Raw genomic sequence first — 22814 nt, forward strand, 5'->3', positions numbered from 1 at the left:
GTGCCCCCTTTAACTGTGTTTCCTGCCTTGTTGGGAGACTCCTCATTTGACTATTTGTTTTTATTTATTTTTAAGATTACAATATAATTTAAAAAATTTAACCCCTTCCCTCTTTCTCTTCTCACCCTATGGGAACATTTATCCCCTGTCTTACTTTACAAGTTTTGATTGTATTTAGTCATGTCTCTTTGTGACTTATTAAAATTATGAAGAATTTAGGTCTCAATTTTATTTACTTTTCTTAAAAAGTAACATATCACTTACTAGGTTCAGTATTTGGTTCCTTCTTTTCTACTCTTACCAGATAAGAATGTTTTAGAGAAAATATGATTTGAAACATAAAAAAAAAAAGAAAAAGTAGAAAGACAGAAAGAAAAAGAACCCACACCTTAATGAAGGATCAGGAAATTTGGACTGAGTAGCTGAGAAGAAACATCCTAGAGTCCCCCACTGTAGGTTTGTCTGATGCTGACATTTTGGCATGATAGGTCTGTGCTTTTTTTGTTTGTTTGTTTGTTTTGTTTTGTTTTGTTTTGTTTGGACCACAGGACGAAAGGAGAAATTCTACAGCCAGCTACGTGAGTTTGGTAGAGAAGAGTCCACAGTCCATGAAATGAACGCACCCTTCAAATCAACCCACGGAATCCCCAAGTACCTGCTTTACCACAGTTGGCCCCACCCTTTAATCTCTACTATGATCTGTGCACAAAGAGGAACATTTCAGTTGTTATATCAACAATGTCAACAACAAGTGGCTAAACCCTATCATGCCTTATTTAACTCAAAATCCAAAAGCAAAACATATTTGTCATGAATTATACTTCATAACTCAATCTTTGAATATTACTTTTAGGACACACACAAAAAAATCCCTGTATTTCTGCATTTGTCTTTGTTTCAACAATTACTTTGATACTTTTTTAGGATGTTCTTAAAGAGAAATTTATCTGCCTTCATGAAAATGTCAAGAAGTAAAGAATTTTACTCAAATTCTTTTTGAAAACATGTATTCATGATGCACAGAGGCACACACACCAGATAAATGATAGTGGGAGAGTTTTAATGATACAGATATAGATACCATAAATGATATAGCTACAAGCACTTGTTAGTTTTGTTTCTTTCTTATCAGGACCTAGACTAAAGTAAATAGAAATATTTCTTTAGTTTTACTAAACATTTATAAAACCCAATTATAGGAGGTTGGAGTGTGTGTGTGTGTGTGGGGGAGAGGAGAGAGAGAGAGAGAGAGAGAGAGAGGAGAGAGAGAGAGAGAGAGAGAGAGAGAGAGAGAGAGAGAGATGTTTCAACTGTCCGGGTATTCAGAGTTCTCATGACTTAAGGAAGGAAAAGATAATTAAAAAAAATTAATGGAAATCTTTTTTTTCTTGGAGTTCTGGTTTCTATGCAAATAATCCATGGAGTTTTATTGCATTACAGACTCTGACCTGTACTGGCACACAGGTCAGACAATGCAGCTCACATTTGAATTGTAAATATGCACAGGGTTGACCACTTTTATTAGGAACATTTAGCTTGTAGAGGCTCAGAAGGTCCCCATACTACAGATCAAATACTGTCATCTGCGTGTTTGATCATCAGCACCTTTAATTCAAATGCGTGTTCTTTTCTGGTCAGTATTTCTAGTCTGGCCTGCTTGTTGCAATGTCCAAGAACATGGCAATTATTTTTGGCTCTTGATCAAGAAGTATTCATATCAATTTGTTGAATATACTTAAGTCAAAAATAAAAATCTTCACTTAAAATAAATCACAATATTCTTGTTCGGTATGGATTTTCGAACAAACAGAAATATAACCCTGTACATTAATTACTAAACTATTGACCCTGGTGACAGAAATATGGGTGAATTGATCCACATACTGCCTCCTATGACTGATTATTGGCAAAATTTTGATCAGTCCATCTCCTCCCTATAGTTTTTCCTCATTTCTATGTAACTTAACTATTTTTGATTAAGAGGTGGCATATGGTTCTGCACTCTTTATTTCTTTGACCTTTAAGGACTTGCTTTAACGCATTAAATATAGTGCTCAGTATACTTTGATAGTGCCAGAATTCTGGGGTTTCTTCCTTCCCCATGGAGGACTTATATATGCAGAGGACAAGGCTATCCTTAGTTGATCAAGACACTTGCAGAACCCTTTTGTGAGAAGAGAAACATGACTGAGAAAAATGTAAGTTTTACAAAAAGGAAACCTGTTATATTAACATGTGTTCTTTCACCTTTCTAGAAGCACAGTGCAGTAGGTAAGCGACAGAAATCTGCTTTCCAATGAGCATTTGCTTTTTACTCAGCTGATATTTAAACAAATATAACTTTGAGAACTATCAAATCTCTCGTGTTTATTGACTTTAAACAAATTACCTTAACCCCTGCATGGTTTTGCTCCGTCATGAAGTCAACAGATAAATAATTAAATTTCTACTTGGCATCTGTCACTGTGTGAGGAGATTTAAGCAGGAAAAAAGCCACAAAATATTTAACTCAACATTTATACCACTTCTACATCCTTCACCATGACCTTATACATCTGCGATCTCAATGAATAACAATGAACATATTTAATAGTAAATTATCTTTGATACATACAACGTCATGTAGTGTAACATGTAAAAGTGGAATTAGTGTCATTGTGTGGAGATCTTTGACTCTGTCACTGTCAATTCTTGGCATTCAGCTGGCTATTTCAACTAGTTCCATTTTACTGATGTGCAGCAGGAAAATATTTGAAAAAGGTTTTATACAAACTAGCTATGCGAAAATTTTCTCTCCATCATTTCTCTTAATTATATAAGCCATGTATATGGCATTTAAATTATTTTATGTGTTATAAATAAGTTAATGTGGTTAAACTGTAAAGAATGCTATAAAGTATATGAAAATACAACTCTAAATTATATCATGTCCATAAAGTTTTATGGGTTTTAGTTTCCAAAAGTGGTCTTGGTAACAAATCCTATGTGTATAATGCAGTGAGTACATATAACCTCTTCTATTTCTGTTTTCTATGCAATTTAACAAAATATTTATATTGGAGTAAACTATATTATTAGTCTTCAGTTTATTTGTTTAAGATAACTTACTTGGGGTGGCTGCAGTCATTACCATTTCCAATCATGTAACCTTTTAGGAAGCTGTAAAATAGTGATGGGATCATTCTTAATTTAGTTTTATTCAAGGTTCTTAGATACATATAAAATCACTGTTCCTTCTGGAGTCATAACTGATGCGATGAGCCAGTTCCCATGTGAATTTCACAGTTTGCTAGCTTGAGCTGGAACATGAGTAGAACATCCAGGAACTTCAGATCATTAGTCATTTCATGGAGGGAAGCAGATGGCTACCCTAGAAGAGGGAGTTTTCACCTCCCACAGAATTTGGACACTATTACACAAAGAAGCCTAATTGTTCACAGAGGCATGTAAGAATAACTCTCAAATTGAATCTAGTGCAACTTTTCTTCCTCTCATGATGTGTGCATGTTTACATAAAATATACTTCAACACAGTGGCTCTCAACTGGAGAACCATTATATAATCAGATCAGACTGTTTTATCTTCATCTTCTGATCATAGCTCAAAGGTGTGCAGATTCCTCAATATCTCTTGTTCTCTGGAAGTGTTCTACTAAAAACCAGCTTGTTTCCTCAGCACTCACCATCACACCTAGATTCTTGATCTTCGAAACGATTGATATTTCAGGCTCAATACTTATCTGATAAGTTTTTCATTCTAATATGTTTGCAGCACAACTAACTTCTTCCTAATAAATGCAAGCAACCCTCCCTCATTTGTAGAAATCATAAATGTCTCTAAGCATCACCAAACTGTTCATTTGCTGGTCCTTGGTTAAAATCTATCAATATATAGGCATATCCATGTAAAAACAGAAAAAAAAATGTGCTCACATTGGTCAAAAGTTAAAGGCCTGAGAGCAATTATAGAACCAAAGTTAATTTTCTAGATTAGTATAAAATAATATCCTTTATTATCCACTCACCTATTTGCATCGGTATACAACATGTCATGGTGGGATCAGAAAGGAATGTAGAACCTTAGTTCTTTCACACAGATGAACATATATCATCCCAAGGTATCAAATATAAATTGTCCCTCTTTTGAAAAGTGATACACGTAGCATAGAAAACAACTAGGTGCTGCATTTAAAGGGAGTGTGAATTGGCCATTTATATTGGTATAGTAAATGATACTATGAAATGCATTATTAAGTTTTAAACTCTGGCATCTATCACTATAACGGTGAGTTATATTGGAAAGTGTATGTCACACTATCTTGGTTTTTCAGGACAACCATGATGAAGTGTCATGGATTGTGTAGGCACACAAGAGGAATAAGCCTTTTGTTTCTAGAATTTTGCAGCCTAAGATTCCAAGATGAAGTTTGGCTGGTTTATTTTCTTTGAGTCCTATCTTCATTAACAGTCTTCACATCCTCTTCAATTTATGTCTCTGTGCCCTAACTTTTTGTTATTGAACACCAACTTATCCATCATAGTGTCTTTGTGTGGCCTCAACCATCAAATTAAAGATTCTTTCTCTAGAAATAGTCATATTCTGAGGGAATGAGTGTTTGAATGCTAAATTATAAATTTATTTGTGGGAAACACAATTCAGTTTATAATACCTACTTTTAGCCTTCTTTTCTGCCTCAGTAACATGGAGTGGGATTGTGCATTCTTAATATGAAATGGCTGTGGGATGCAGATTAAGTGGACGTCTCTGTCTTTCTCTTTCCCTCCTCATTTTATTTCTTGCAGTAAACAAAGTGAAACAAGTCTACACAACTGTAATACTTAATATTGTCATATGCATTAAATTAATACAGTGGCTGTTTTCCTTAAACCTTGCTAGTTCCTCAGTAACAACCCAGAGAGACAAAGACTTATTTTCAATATAAGTACAATAATTAGGCATTGTAGTTCTATGCTATCTGCTAATCTAAACCTGGCTACCTCCTGGATGAAATGCTCAAGATACTTGGATTTTTTTGTATTAGTTTGGCCCTCTGGGCTTCAGATGTGCTCTGCTGTGATGTCCCTCACGACCCTTCCTCAGGGTGACTCCTCTCTTCCTCTCTTTCTCTGCCCCCTCACCTAGGTGGTGGAAGTCCTGCCCTATTTTCTGTATTGCCTACTTATTGGCTTTTCCAGTTTTTATTGACAAGGCAGAGAAAAATGATGAACATTGTTTACACAACTTGAGACAGGAGACTCTTAAGCATTACAATACCTTGTCCACAGTGCAACAGGATACAAGAGCAGAAGAGCAGAAGAATCAGCATTGGAATTACACAAACATCAGCTTTACACATTGAACGATAACATTATGCCTACAAACAACTATAGTGATAACACGGCAATTTCATTTTATTCTATGTTAAAAAACATTAATGAAAAAGAGCACTCCCTTTCTGTGATTGATTGGGCTGGAAAATCTGATGCAAAAACGAAGCCACTTATAAGTGAGATGGCATGCCATGCAAGGGGTGGGGATAAAAATATACACAAAGCTACATTTGGGAAGTCAATAATATCTGATTGACTTAATATTAATATCCTCAAAAGTTTACAAATAAGTTTTCATTTTTTTCTTGCATGTGATATTAACTGAAAGTTGTTTTTTAAAAGTTTCATTTCAAATGCTTTATTAGGTGATTTTGTGTTACTATCAGCCTTGTGCTTTAGTGTTCATATGGTTGAATTTCACCTGTAAAATAGCAAGAAATAGGAAGGAATGGGTAGAAGACACAATGTGGTAGAGGCGTCCATGATGTTGATTTTTCTTTTCTTTATAACATATAAGGTGTTTCTCTGTGCCTAGGTAACTTTAAAAATAGAGGAAACAAAACAAGAGAAGGTCCGTGAAGGGAGGTAGTGGCTGGCCTCATCAAGACACTAGGAAGCAAGTTGAGTTGACAAACCAAGGTACTCACCAGAGAGTTCGGTCTACATCCCCACCTTCTCCCTTGGGACCAGAGAACAAGGGGTGGGAGCAATGACGTGGTGGTGTGAACATAATGCTATTCTTTGCTCTTATCCACTTTACTGTCTGGGAATAGAATGGTTTAAGTGATACATTGAGGATTCAACTCTTTGAATTCATAAATGTGCATATGAATATTTAATTGTTATGTTTCATCAAGTACAATATCTCATAAAAAAATGAGAGTTAATGCCTGGAACCGTGAAAGTAAGCATCATGCATTTTACAGGTAAATTGTTAATTAATTAATATGAGTACTTATTAAAGTAATGCTATATGCATTAGAAATCACAAGAAGGAACTGGAAAGAAACTATTATATTTGTTATTCTAAAAGTCTCCTAAAGTCTTTTCTGTACTGCCCCCGGACACACACACAACACACTCACACACACACACACATGAACACACACTGCCTCTTATCTGGATTTTCCTTCTTTATTTGTTTGTTTTGGATTTGAGATGGAATCACATTGAATAATCTAGCATTGGCTGAAACTAGGCTATGTAGCGTAGACTGGCTTTATTGTGATCTTCCAGTATGAGTCTCCTAAGTGCTGAGATTTTAAGTATAGGCCACCATTCCACTTTAAGGCTTATTATAATTCATATTTCATTGCCCCACAAACTCTTCATTGTTAATGATTTGGTAATATCAACATCATCGAATAAGAGCTATATAAACATGCATTTTTGTGGTATACATCTCTGATCACATAACTCAGAAACCATGCCTGTGTGAGTTAGAGGCCAGTCTAGTTCTCAAATATATATCATGTTCCAGGATAGCTAGTACTACACAGGGAGACTTTGTCTCAAAAATAATAACTGAAAATAATTTTTCCTTTTGCACATATTGACCAATCAAGACCCACAAACAAACTTCCTCCAAATGTACACCATAGCAATCATTCTTTGTTCTGTTCTAGAAATGAGCTGTAAGCGCCTATTGCTGAAAGCAACATATGTCCGAATCACAGACTATAGTGAAATAATATTGGGATAGTATAGAAGGGTCATCCATAAAGGCTGGCTTTCATATTTCAGGAAGGTCCTATGCAAACTACTGGAAGAAAGGGGTAACTGCATATCACACTTACCTTTGAATCCTATAAGCTACAACAGTGGCTGGACGAGCGAGGCTTGCTCAATGGTGTAATATTGACAAGAACCTTATGGGAGAAAGAAGACACTTTCTAATTAGAATCAACATGTGATCCACCTGATGGAAGCCCTGCCTCTCACTATTATTGGGCCATGAAGCTATGAGAAGACAAGATACAGGCTCTATGGTGCCACCTAACTTTATTATGCTTTTAGATGGGCATAATATTAAAATGTTAATATATCAACATCTCCCAACTGTAACCTGTGAAGCTTCTACTTCCCATCGATGATGATTCATACAGAGATTTATGAATGGCCAAAATGCAAAGAAAAAACTAGTGAATGCTCTTCCCTAAAGGGGAAGTGCATGCCAGGTAGGCCTCTAAAAGCTCATGGACCATTGCAGAAGATGCGATGCAAATACTCTAAGAAGCAAAGCTGGAGAATCTCTTAGAAAACATCTTCTGGACATAGCAGAACAATACACATGAAATCACACCAATTGCAATATTAGGAAAAAATCCTAAAGAAGCCCTAGCCAGACCAAACCCAACCATAGAAGAAGAAGAAGAAGAAGAAGAAGAAGAAGAAGAAGAAGAAGAAGAAGAAGAAGAAGAAGAAGAAGAAGAAGAAGAAGAAGAAGAAGAAGAAGAAGAAGAAGAAGAAGAAGAAGAAGAAGAAGAGGAAGAGGAAAAGAGAAAAAGAAAAAAAATAAACAGTTAAACCCTTAGTTGTGGGTCTGGTGACAATTGTTAGCTGCTAACAGAGAAAGGGACAGTTTCCTATGAGTATCGTGCCAGTTTAAATAAACTATGCCATAGTGAAAGACCATGCACCAAGAATGCTGAGAAGAGATAAAATTGGATTGAAAAGTTTTCATTTTTTTATTGTATTTTTTTATTTATTTACATTTCAAGTGTTATCCCCTTTCCAGCTTTCCTGTCCATAAACTCCCTATCCCATCACCCATACCCCCGTCTTCTATGAAGGTGTTTCCTCGCCAACCACCTCCCTTTCCCACCTCCCCGCCCTGACATTCCCCTACACCGGGGTGTCCAACCTTGGCAGGATCAAGGGCTTCTCCTCCCATTGGTGCCCAACAAGGTCATCCTCTGCTACATATGCAGCTGGAGCCACGGGCCTGTCTACGTGTACACTTTGGATGGTGCTTTAGTTCCTGGGAGCTCTGGTTCATTGTTATTGTTGTTTTTATGGGGTTGCAAACCTCTTCAGCTCCTTCAATTGTTTCTCTAACTCCTCCAATGGGGACCGTGTTCTCAGTTGGCTGCGAGCATTGGCCTCTATATTTGTTAGGCTCTGGTTGAGCCTCTCAGGAGACAGCTATAGCAGGCATCAGCATGTACTTCTTGGCATCAGCAATATTATCTGGGTTTGGTGGATGTATGAATATGGGCTGGATCCCCAGGTGGGGCAGAGTCTGGAATGCCTTTGTTTCAGTCTCTGCTCCAAACCTTGTCTTTGTATTTTCTCCTTGAATTTTTGTTCCCCCTTCTAAGAAGAACTGCAGCATCCACACTTTGGATGTCCTTCTCATTGAGCTTCATGTGGTCTGTGGATTGTATCTTGGGTAATTCGAGCTTTTGAGCTAATATCCACTTATTGGTGAGCGCATACCATGTGTGTTTTTGTGTTTGAGTTACCTCACTCATTATGATATATTCTAGTTCCATCCATTTGCCTATGAATTTCATGAAATCATTGTTTTTAATAGCTGAGTAGTATTCCATTGTGTAAATGTACCATATTTTCTATATCCATTCCTTTGTTGAAGAACATCCTGGTTCTTTCCAGTTTCTGACTATTATAAATAAGGTTGCTATGAACAGAGTGGAACATGTGTCCTTGATATATGTTGGAGCATCTTTTGGGTATATGTCCAGGAGTAGCATAGCTGGGTCCTCAGGTAGTACTATGTCCAATTTTCTGAGGAACCCCCAGACTGATTTCCATAGTTCCAGCTTGGAAATTCCACCAACAATGGAGGAGTGTTCCTCTTTCTCCACGTCCTCGCCAGCATCTGTTGAAAGGTTTTTATTTTAAGACACAGAGTTAGGAGGGAAGTGAGAAGATAGATCTAAGGAGAGTTGGGGAAGTAAATATGACCAATAGACATTGTACAGAAACCAAAACTCTAAATGAACTAATGGTTTAAAAGGAATTCATTTTGGACACGTTTCATATTTCAGTGTTTTGTGCACTTATGTTTCTTAACTTCCCTGATTTTGTGTCTTGCTTTCCACAAAATGGAAATAACATTTGATATCAAAGTATTTAGGAATATTCAATACAATAATAAATTAGTGAACCATATGCAGTGCAGTTCCAAAGTGGTCACCCAATGCCTTCCTCTCTGTATCACTATTGCTCCTCTCAAGAAGGGAATATAAATAAATATCTAATCATACATAGGAATAGAGAAAGTTGCATTTTCACATAAACAAGTTTTTGATAATTTATTATAACTTAAGGACAGAATTTTTATGGAGACAGACACATTTTAAATTATAATTTGATTTCATATAGCCTAGGAACCCTAAACAAATCACAAACTACAAAAACAAATATTTACAAAGACAGATGCACACAAATGTTTCCATTAGCACTGTCTGTCCCCGGGGAACTCACCTGACCTGGAAAGGTTTCTATTCATTTCTAAAATGAAAGAAAACATATGAATTTTCTCCTGAAGGTATTTGAGAAAACATTTCCAAACTGCCTCATTGGAAATACCAGAATCCAGTCCATTCGTGTTGGAAGCTATGTACTGTGTTGTGATAAAAAGTAACGTTAGAGAGACAGACTTTAGCTAACTATGCAGCAAACTGCAAGAGACATTTTGTAAAGTGTAACCCAGCAAGTGATTAGCAAAGGAGCATTCTAAAGTTAATCAACTTTGACCCACTATTCTTTGACCCTTTTTATTTTGTTTTGTTGCTCATATTGTCTATCTACACCTTCAGCAATTAATTGGGCATCTGATAGCTGTAAGAAATATTGATTTAAAATGAACAAGTTGGCTTTGCTGTGATTACCTAATATGATTATGTTTCTAGGTGTCCCAAGTATAATCCTGCCCTAGTTAGCCTCCTGTTCCTGAGATAAATACCATATGGATTTTGGGAGTAAAAGTTTTATTTCACATTACATGTCCAAGTTACAGGTCATCATGAAGGAAAGGCAGGAACAGAGCTCGAGACAGAACATGGAAGAGGGAATGAACTAGAGACCTTGAAGCAATGCTACTAGCTAGCTTATTCCTGTGAGTTTGCCAGCCTGCTTACATATGAATATCAGAGCCACTTGGTGATGGACTATGCTACCCACAGAGGGCTTAGTAGTCCGACACCAATTATTGTTATTTTTTACATTTTTTTACTTATTCACCTTACATCCCACTCACTGCCCCTCTCCTGATCACCCCTCCCACAGTTCTTACCCTATCTCTTTTCCCCTTCTCTGAGCTGGTAGGGGAACCCTGGGTATCCCCTGACCCTGGCACTTCTAAGCTCTGAGAGGCTAAGCACTTCCTCTTCCATTGAGGCCAGACAAGGCAGCCCAGCTAGAATAGCCTATCCCACAGACAGTCAAAAATTTTGGCATAGCCCCCATTCCGGTTGTTTGGGTCTCACTGAAGACTAGGCTGCACATCTTCTATATATCTGCAGGGAAGCCTAGGTCAAGCCTGTATATGTTCTTTGGTTGATGGTTCAGATTCTGAGAAGACCAAGGATACAGGTTATTTGATCCTGTTGGATGGTCTGTGGAGTTCCTATCCCCTTTGGGTCTCACAATTCCTCCTCCTATTTTTCTGTAAGAATCCCCATGCTTTATCTACTGTTTGTCTGTGGGTATCTGTATCTGAGTCAGCTGCTGGGTAGAGCCTCTCAGAAGACAAATTGTTCCTGTCTGTAAGCATTACAGAGTATTGTCAACAGCCAATACCAATTATTAATCAAGAAAATTCTCCCAGACTGCACCCACAGGCCAATCTGAGGAGTCTTTACTTCAACTGAGGTTCGCACTTTCCCAAGTGACTGGAGTTTGCATCGCACTGGCAAACGCTGGACAGGACAAGACCTCAGTGTTCAGGTCATTGATTCTACCTCTTCAAAGCTATCTTAAATAAGAGTGTAACAGTTTGAATCAGAATTGGAAAATTATTATCAGATTGCAATGCTTGTAGTTTTGACTTAATAATGTGTAAACAGACAATTTAATACCCAGATTTCAAACATCTTTCTGCAAGTTTAATTGCCTATGTTCTGGTTGAAATCACAGAATTATGACACTTGGCTATGATACATTATAAAATAGATTTTATGATCAGTTACAATTAGGCTTAAACTATTCAAACAACCTATGTTTGTCTACAGCATCTTCAACATTTCTGGTATCAGCAACACAAGGCTAAAAAGCAGGAAGTAAAAACAACAGGTTCAAACATACAACTGCATCCCAAAGGTGAAGGTTTGAGCGCTGATAGTTCTTAGTCCCAATAATGATGACAAAAAGGATCTTTACATGTACATTAAGTTTAAAAATCTATATGGAAAACTACATGGCAACAACAATCCATATTTACATTTATTTAGGTCCATGTCAAAGATTTTGATGTGAAGGTACAGTCCAAACTCAAGCTGGGACAGGATATTGAAGGATAAATGAAGACACATTAAAAGAGAAACAGAGGCACAAAATTGAATTGTGCAGTTCAGTCTCTGAGTTCCCTCCCTTAATGGTTCTCTACTCTTATTTTTCATGATTTGTCCTGCCCGGAAAGCATTTTAGAATCCTCTGTGGCAATGGTGTTATTTCAATAGAGGCATATCCTACATATAACAATATGTCTGAAGATCAAAGAGGTAAGGAGAAGACTATAGAGAGCTGAAGGAGAGTGATGAAGTTACCTAGCCTGGTGAGAGAACTGATTACGTGATTCTATTTAATGTCAGGAGACCAGGCTGAAGATGGACTCTTTTTTCGTTCAGCTTACATAGGGTGATTTGGGGGAGTAACTAAGATCCAAAGAAGTATGAGTAGCTGTAGCATAAAGTAACATTGGGGAGCAGGAATAGAGTTCCAGTGAGGAATATAAGACTGGAAGGAACCAGGCATCAAAGGGATGAGAAGTCCATGAAGTTTGAAAGAATAACATTTCTCAGTAGAAAACTGCTACAAGATGTAAATTAAACCCGTGAGCATCATGGACACTATCACTGTATTTTTGACCCATATGGTGTTTCTCTGTCCAGTGATAGCATTATCCTTTTTTGAGCAACTTCATTTACCTGCCCAATTTCATATACATACATACATGTATATATATGTATATATATATGTATATATATATATATTTCTGAGCTTTATGACTTTCAGATACAGCTTTCCTGTCACCTACTTGCATTTTATGTAAATTAGAGATATTCAAAGTTTACTATATTCTGATATTTTCCTTAGATTTCTTCAGGTAGATATAAAACCCTAAATTTCATATTCTCAACATCCTTGTATTAACCTCATTTATAGCATGAATAGTGTTAGTTACAATGAATTTGAATAAAACCGGTTGCTATTTCTAGTATATGAATGTTTTATCCATAGAAAATATTGTAGTCCTTATAAAAACAAATGGTCTGTTTGTCTATGCACCAGATCATAGATTACATCCAGACATCACTGTTTTTCAATTTCCTTTCCTTTTCTAGTGACGGGCATCACTAATCTATCAAGCCGATTTCTATTACATCAATACGACATTCAAGACAGAACTCTCAATCCATTATAAATTACAAACTAGAGAAAGCTAAGACTGCTGCCAGTTTCAAAAAATAACTAGCATTAAGAAATGATCAGAAGGCTATCAGAGACTGTCCCAACAAAATAGACCATTATTATTTCTGATTGTTCATAACTAGATGGTTACAACCTATTGCCGAAGATATCATTTGCTTTGGATACAGGAAAAGTTTCTGTATTGACTGTTCTTGATGATGAACTAGCTGTAATATGGAATAAATTCTTGACATCCTGAGTTACTTCTGTCTGTTTTTTTTTCAAAGCAGCAGAGAAGTAAAATAATATAGTGTCTGTGACTTAATAATAAAGTATCTCTAATCACCTGGAAAGTGGAATGCTGTTAAATTACAAAAATACTTCTTCTTTTGAGCATGGAGAAAACATCATTTGTCTCTAGAACATTAAGGAAGTAAAGGACGTTTACATAATATGTTAAATATTCTGCTTATCGATCCATTGAGATGACATCTCAGAATCTGAATGTGTTATAGTCAGTAGCTAAGAGGCTTGTGCATAATGCCTATAAGTGCCCTGAGCCCTGATAACTAGTCAGAGCGAGAAATGCATTATCCCTAGACAGTATCTTTTCTCATTTCCACTCTGAAGTAGCTTTGCCCATCCATGTCTGTCCTATTTTATGGTGGCTAACAATACCGAATAGTGACAAAATTCACCTACACACGAATAATGACCATCAATAAAAACTCTGCAAAGAACAGACTTGAGGTGTAATGCAAATACATTGCTGGCTCCAATCAGTGAACCAGTGATTCTTCTAATCCCCATTGGTGCTTCTAAGGTAAGAAAAAAGATTACATTCACCACCGACGAGGTATTAAAATCTCTTGGAGACTATTGCCTTTCACAGAGTAGAGAGTTATTCCTCTCTCTCTCTCTCTCTCTCTCTCTCTCTCTCTCTCTCTCTCTCTCTCTCTCTGTGTGTGTGTGTGTGTGTGTGTGTGTGTGTGTGTTGATCTCTCTCTCTCTGTGTCTCATGAAAAGTCCAGACCATTTTTTTTTCATTTTTAAAATCTGAGTTTAGAAGATAATGTTTAAGTGCTAAGTAAAACCAATGAACAATTTTTCAACGTGTTATTCTAAATAGTTAATTCCAACTAAAACTGGTGTGTAATCGCTTTCAATAAATAAATAAAGAATAGGTCTACATTTGCAACTTTCAGAGACATTAAACTATGTATTGACCTAGTTAAGCACTTAGGAAAGCTTCGGAAAATGTGCTGTAAAATTATCCATCCATGTTATACTTTTATTTCATGTGATTATATTTTCAGTTGTTTTGCTCTCTAATACCAATTAGCTATAAGGTAAAGATCGCAGCTGGAAATCAATCTGGTGGTTCTTCAGAAAATTGGACATAGTACAACCTGAGGGCCCTGCTATACCATTTTTGGGCATATATCCAAAAGATGCTCTAACATATAACAAGAATACTATGTTCAGAGCCATCTTATTTATAATATCCAGAAGCAGAAAGCAACCCAGATGTCCTTCAACAGAGGAATGGATTAAAAAATGTGGTACATCTACACAATGGAGTACTACTCAGCTATCAAAAGCAATGACCTCCTGAAATTCATAGGCAAATGGATGGAACTAGAAAATATCATCCTGAGTGAGGTAACCCAATCACAAAAGAACATGGTATGCACTCACTGTTAAAAGGATATTTGCCCAAAAGCTTGAATACCTAAGGTATGATTTATAGACCTCATGAATCTTAAGAAGAAGGAAGACCAAAGTGAGAAGGAGTTAGAGAAAAGGCTGAAGAAGCTGAAGGGGTTTGTAACCCCATAGGAAGAACAACAATGTCAACCAACCAGACCCCCAGAGCTCCCAGGGACTAAACTTCCAACCAAGGAATACACATGGAGGAACCCATGGCTCCAGTTGCAGGTGTAGCAGAGGATGGCATTGTCTGGCATCAATAAGAGGAGAATCCCTTGGTCCTGTGAAGGCTCATTTCCCCAGTGTAGTGGAATGGCAGGGTGTTGAAGTAGGAGTGGGTGAGTGGGAGTGGTAGCACCTTCATAGAAGGTGGGGGGGGCTGGAAGAGGGGAGAAAGGGGATATAAATACATAAAATAGTCAATTAAAAAAAGAGATAAAATGAGGTAGAGCAGCTGAGGTAAAAAAAAGAAAAATAGTCACATTTTGCACATTATGTATACATATATAAATATCTATATACATATTTGTAATATATACATGCATAACATAAACACATACATGTGTGTACATACACATATATGTTATTTATATATGTTAAACACACAGACAGATATGCACACACACACAAACAGACATATATACATAATGGTACTTGGAATTTTAATGTTGTTTAAAAAGTTAATTTCCTGAGGGCTATAGTGATAGTTAACCACTGGCTGCTCCTCCAGAAGACCTAGGTTCAATTTCCAGTACCATGTGGCACCTTACAACTGCTTGTTAGTTCAGTTCCAGGAGATATGAACCCCTTACACATAAATATATACATTCATACATATGAACATAAATATATATATCTATATTCATATATGAATACATAACGTATACATACACCAGTGTATATTACATAAAATAAATAAATCATTAAAAACTAATACATAATGAATTTCCTCATGGACACAATGAGGGGCACTATCAAATATGTGTTGACGGTGGAAACACTACTACAGAAATCTAATGAGTGGGTGTCAGTTGCAGCAGGAAAAAGCTTGAAGGACCCTCTTAGACATGAATTCTGGAAGAACCGCTCCACAGGAAGAGAGAGCAATGCACTTTATGTGTTGCACCTAAGTTGGAGGTTGTTTCTTTTCCATCCTAGAGGTAGGTCACCAGCTCCTTTTCATCCCAACATCCCTGTGCAAAAATGCTAAATGTCTCCTAACTATATTCGTAAACTTACCAAGTGTCCTCAGAGTAGAGTGTCCCATTCACCCTGCAGAGCAGGAATATGTTAAGATTTTCTGGTTTATAAGTGGAATTTCCAGAACACCTGGATTACACAGAAAAATTGCGTCTCATCCAAACCAAAAAACAACAAACACAAACCAAAAATTAAAAAAAAAAAAAACCAACAAAAAGCAAAACAGCCAACCAACCAACCAAAAGAACAAACATAAGACAAAACCAGAAGAACCCATGGGTATTTGAAGCAGGTTACATCATAATTCAAAAGCCCAGTAGCTCCGAGGCTAGAATGATGAATGCTGAATTACACACATGTGATTTTGAATTTTGGTTTATTGTAGCCTACGTTTCTGCAGTGGCTGGAAAGTATAAATAGTTATCTTCATAAGTTTTAGCATGAGGCAATATCTTGCCTCTGCTATCTTGATCCTTAATGTGTATTAACTTTTGTATTATTCTCCCAAAAATAAAAATAAAAATTATCTTCTCTGAATGCAAGTAAATTTGAATATTGATTTTTTTTAATTTGGGGGAATACATTAAATTGTTTTTTTTATTGAGAAGACGCTGTCTTCAGCTTAGAACCTAAAGACTCTGCCAAGAGGCATGCAGGTATTTGATGCCCTTTCCATTCAAATATTCTTACTTATTGATCATTAAAGTCAATTGGATGGTTTTTAAAAGAAGTTAATTGTTGTGACGATTGACAGTTTTCCTAGCCTTTGACAAAGTCTTTGAAATATGCCTGGGTAGGGAGCAACACTGACAGCTGCTGGGATGTATCTATTGCGATCTCTTAGGATTTCAGTATCATTAAGTTGCAACCTCTGTTTTCAGGAAGTGTGTTATACATTCCATTATACAAATATTATTGGCAAATACTCATGATTTTTATTAATATCGAGGTGTTCATATTATAAAATAAAAATAAATATGGTCCTGAAGGAGGAAACATACTGACGAACATATATTTTCATCTTTAAAAAAAGTATTGGGTTGGGGATTTAGCTCAGTGGTAGAGCCCTTGCCTAGCAAACGCAAGGCCCTGGGTTCAGTCCCCAGCTCCGAAAAAAAGAAAAAAAAAAAAGTATTGTCACTAAATAACGGGTCTTTCAAATTCATCAAGATACAGAATGAGAATGAGATAAACAGTAGCCTAACTTTTAAAGTTCATCGGTTGCACATCAGCACTAGATGGCTTTTTCCAATCTATTTAGAGTTCTGATTTCCATCTAATAAGTTGAGAATATTTAGTGTCAAATTCTTCATGACTCTAACAGACACCTGCCAAAAGCAATTCATAAGACAATGGGTTTACCCAGGCTTATCATGTCTTAAGCTGCATCGATCCATGATGAACGTGAGCTACTTTGAGGCTGAATGTCATGGCGGGAGGGCATGAAAGAGCAAGTTGCCCACCCAGTCAATGCCAGGAAACAAACAGCCTAATGTCTAATTAAGACAATCTAAACAATCATCCAGGTCCAAATAATTTTGTCATATAATTATCGCCAAATCTCTAGAATTTACCCACTGGGCAGCTCTGAGTCTGAAGGATCCAGTCAATTTCCAAAACTCTATCAGGTCAAAACCAAACCAAACAAAAACTATAAACAGGCAAGCGAGCAAACAAAGACAAAATAGGCTTTTAAATTATACTCCCATAAGAAGGTAAAATGACCAAAGTGTGATTAGGACACAAAATTTCCTACATTAAAAAAAAAAAAAAAAAAAAACCTTTTGTGAAACAATCAACCAGACTTATTTCATTAAAAACACAGCAAAGCTTTGATAACGAAAGTTGCACTAAAACTGGAGATTATTTTGAACAAACACATGAGAGACCATGGTCGCGTAAAGCATTCACAGAGTTCCTAGCGCTCATTCTGCCTGAAGAAGCAGTTGTTCTTTCAGGCCTTGTTCCAGTCAGCCAGAATGTTCCCCAAGGCCAGGAAGGACGCCAGCCTGACACCTGAGGTGAAGTTCATTAGCAGCACCGCAGCATCCACCCTGAGCTCTCCCTGTAGCTCCTGTGTCTGTTCCGCACTCGTGACATCATGTGCGTCTCCAGGTGTGTAGTGTGCCTTCCAAGTGGATGTGTGGACTCCCACCTGTCGAGGCTCTAAGGCCCTTGAGGCAAAATTACTTCCCCAATGTAGGGCATAGTCATGACATCCACATGGCAGAGACCGGATCAAAGGAAAAGTTCCACAGTCCTATGTGGGTGGCACTGAACATCAGAGGAAACTCGCCTTTTAAAAAATGCATATTTCATATTAGATCAGGCTTTGGAGAGGCTTTGTCATAGAAAAGAAAAAAAGCCCCAAATACCTATTGAAACACGATACTTGGGTTTAAATGCACTTGTTATCAGAGTAATTATTATAAGAGATACAATTTTAATTATTTATTTTTATTATTGTATTAATTTAATTACTTATTCTGTCTAAATGCACTTACTGCCAGAGTAATTATTGCAAGATGGCAATTGTATTACCAGAAACACTCTTAGTGTTAGGAAATGTGGAATAAATAAGTTCATTTGCACATAGTTGACCCGTTGTTGACACTGGCAGCCAGTGAGCCTTTTGACTTCTTAGTGTAGTCATTCGTTCATCTGTTCTCGGCTCGCTCATTCGTTCCCTTCTTTCCCAAGTCTTTGCTAACATCTCTCCTCCTTCATCTTCATAATCACATGCCACCTATTACAAAGAAAAATTAAAACGTTCAAAACTGTTTACCCATTCATTCAAAGGTTGGAATTCTGAGTTTGCTATTTCTCACAATGAAATGAAATATTTGGAATCAGGAAATCATAAGATTTAGCAATTGAAGTAAGTGAATTGCTTTTTGAATTCCAGATGAAAAATTGTGTGTGAGCATTATGCCTTTAGCAGAGATTATTTTAATGACTGAGGGAAAGAGAAATACAGGAAGGTGGCGGCGGTGTCACTGATTGTCAAACGCCTCTTTGAAAACTCCATGATGCTTTGATTGCTCCCCCCTTAGGGAGTTGGCTCCAGTCCTCACATTCTAAACTCACAGGGTTTGAGCTCACTCAACCTTACCAGGTCTTTGTTTCTTTCTTTATTTTAAGTTACTTTTTTATCTATTTTTTTTTACAGTCCAGTCATTATCCATCTCCTGGTCTACTCTCCAATAGTTCATCATCCCATTCCACCTCTACTCCCCCACTCTCCTACAGGATGACCTCACCTCCCACCACTCCCCACCCCTTGAGGCCTCCCCACTCCTTTGGGCCTTCAGTCTTGAGGTGCTTCTTGTCTTACTGAAGCCAGACCAGGCAGTCCTCTGCTCTATATGCGTCAGGGGCCTCAGATCAGTTAATGTCTTAGAAATCTCAGGGAGTCCTGGTTATTTGAGACTGCTGGTCTTCCTATGGGGTCAAGGTCCTCCTCAACTTATTCTAGCCTTTCCCTAATTCAGCCACAGGAGTCCCTGACTTCAGTCGGTTGATTAGCTGTAAGTATGTGCATCTGCCTTTGCCAGCTGCTTCTTACGCTTTGCTTTAATTTTTTTTTAAAGAGAGAAAGCTGGTCTTGAAAAGAGATAGTAAAATTAGGCAGGATAATAACCGGCCTGAAGTATTGTTGCAAAATCCTCAGTTTGGAATTACAACAAAATATTTAGTGGAGGCAAGAGCTTTTGTGAGGATTAAGTTGTTATAGGAAGGTTCCATTTTGTTTTGTTTGCACAGAACAAGGTTACTCTAGAGACACATGCAACGTAATGATCTGAATTTTGAACAGTTGAGGTTCTTAGATCTTGGATGCCGATGAGCATCCCCACACACATTTTCATCTCTTGAAAGCAAATCACTCAATGCATCTAATCCAGTGCCAAGACACATGGGCATCAGAAATCAGAAATTCTGTTAAGTAAAAATATAGTTTTAATCATTCACATTTCATAAAGAGAATAACACTCTAGACTTCTAGCCTATCCACCAAGATGTCAAATATACCTGTTCTTGTCTTATCTCAAGCTGGTCTTATGATGTATTTTGAATATGGTAGTGTGATATTCCTTGACTTTCAAAGATAAATTTCAATTAAATTGTGATTTTTTTCTTCATGACCATTATTCAGAGAAAAATACTGAGAAGAAAAGACGAAATCCAGATAAGGATTCTGCAATTTCAGCTATTATCCCTGTCTCAGTGGACATGAAAACCTTGTGAGACAAGCCATCTTAGAATGCCCTGATCTGACCAAGAAATCAGTTGAATGAATGATGTGGATGAGTCCTTGTGGAACCTTCAGGATAACTTCCCAGTCTCTCTTGCATTGGTGTGGTTAGAGAGTTCCTGGTGGTTTTGAAATATTTAGTATTTGAATGAACTTAACACCATTCAAGGGCAAGTGAAAGTTATCTTAAAAATTAACTTAGTTAATAAACAAAATATCTTAAAACATGGACAAGATTGACAGAAGCTCTAGGGGCCTCTTTCTTAGAGATCAGACATGAGATAAAAATGCATACTGCCAAATGAAAATTGGGACAGGATTTTGACAGAAAAACTTTCATTAAAAAGTAAATGTACAATTACATGCAGCATGCATATTCATTTTCTTGCCATACCGTAAATGTGTATAGATAGTTATGTTCTAACTATATAAATATAGGATGTTTTGACAGATATGACATATATACATACTATATATATATATATATATATATATATATATATATATATATCAGTGTTTTTAAAACTGCCATGGTGTCTATTGGTTGCATTTCATTATTTTTTAGTCATGGCATACCCTAAGAAAAAACACAGCTCATTTTTTAAAATAAGCAAACCATTTTGCTTTCTCGTTAACCTCTGACAGTGAAAAGTAAAATGATTCATTCAGTACACACTCTATGATTATTCATGAGATGCTAAGGAGATATGTGATGTGCTAATTATTAAGAAAATGTACATTTGGAACTTTCCCAGGTGTCTTTTTCATTTCCCTTTTCCCCCAGGTATAGCTGTTTTCCCCCTGAAAGAACTCCAGTGTGTTAGATTCTGTCTGCACTGTACTCAAAGAAATTTAAGAAAGAAAAAGCTGATCACCTGTATAATTCCAGAACTCAGAATGCAAAGGCAGAAGAACGGATGCATATCCAAGGCTAATTTTATCTTCACAGGGATATCTTTTTCTCAAAACCAAATATGCATTATAGATTTTAACCGAGATTAAAAAAAAACCCTTATTAAAAATAAAGTAGTAAGAATAAAGTAATGTAAATTTTATTGTCATGGCACAGAACTGTCCAACGCTGTTTTATCGAAGAAAATAATTTACCACCTAGCGTGAACTATGAATACCACCAAGTGTGAACTGTGAACAACTTGATACAAATGTTTGAAGAAATCACAAGACAAAGTTCAACAACGTAAAGGACATGCTATACTGTAATAGTTACACAACCATAGCAATTAATTTCTTAAATTTTTGTTTTCCATAGATTTTAAAATTTTATATGAAAGGGATACTTTAAAATTAAAACAAGTCATTAATCTATGAGTTGAGACAGGTGTATTAGATCCTACTAAACAGCCACATGAATGCCGTATTCTCTTTTCACTAGCCTTCATGAGCAAACACAGCGAACATAGGCAATATTCCTGAGTTGCTGCTCACAACTTTATATTTCCCGAGGCTTGCCTGAATCAATCCTGCTTAATACATTATTCCAACAGCTTCCTATTGTGTTCATCTGTACCCAGCCTTGACCTCCAATCATTTTACTGCTTGGCTGATTTTTCCAAAACAGTGTCTTAATCATTTCACTCTTTGCTTTCAAAAATGTTCGCCTCTTTTGGCATCAGTCTCAAAATCCCACGAAAGTCCTTCCAAGGTGTTCCCCAGAATATAATTTGATGTGGTTTTTGCAAGCTCCACCCCTCTTCTTATTATAATTAACATTTTCTCATCCTGACAGGCATTGGAATTAGGCCCCACCAGCCTACCTAATAGTCCAGCGTGCCCTGATATGGTTTTCCCTCAGTCTACAATTTTCTCTGTTCGAAGAGTACCTCTTTACATAGAAAATCTAGAAAAAAACTATGTCTTTTCTAAAGTAATTCACTTCAATTGTTATAACTTTCTTAAATTTATGTTAGACACTCTTCTGAGGCCCTCATAATTTTATTTGTAATGTACTTAATTTTGTTAAAGGTGACATCATCTTTACACTGCAAATTTGAAGAAGGGAAACAGCTATGCCTTATGACTAACAATAGATGAACCCACACTGACATGCCATCCTTTTCCAATGTCTTTTGTTTACCTGAGCACAGACTCTTGCTATGCATTCTACGAACTTGGGGAAGGTTGCAAGATATGCGTCTAACAGTCTAACACTATTATATGGAGGGTTGTCATTCCCTAAATATTAGGGTGTCATCTACACATTGGTTTCTTCCTACCATCTGATGCTTTCTCATTGCATTAGCGAGGTAGAATTATGTGACATTTATGAATATTCTTGCCTTGTTTCTGATCTATTTTTGAGAGCGCTGACATTCTTATTACTGAATAGGATACTAGCTGTAGAGAACTTGGAGTGTTTGCTTCTCAGGTTGAAGAAGTTCTTTACATTACTGTTTCACTGGGGCTATTTAAACTTCAGCTGTTACTCATAAGATACAATTTAAATGTTGGTGTCTCTTGATATAGTAAGTGTATTAGTTCTTATTTTATACATAACGTACAATGTTTTTAAATCTAAAATTTGTGAAATGTGTTTTGTAAAACATTTATCTACTACATAAATTTTTCAAAATATTTATTTGATATGTAATTATACCACTTTCCTCCTACCCCTTCACCCCTCTAGGCCTTATCAGCCACTCTCTCTTCAATCCCTAACTAATCTGCCAAAATTTATAGCCACCCATTGATTCTTACTGTTAATGCAG

The sequence above is a fragment of the Rattus rattus genome, chromosome 17, assembly GCF_011064425.1.
Source record: "Rattus rattus isolate New Zealand chromosome 17, Rrattus_CSIRO_v1, whole genome shotgun sequence".
In the NCBI taxonomy this organism is placed as follows: domain Eukaryota; kingdom Metazoa; phylum Chordata; class Mammalia; order Rodentia; family Muridae; genus Rattus; species Rattus rattus.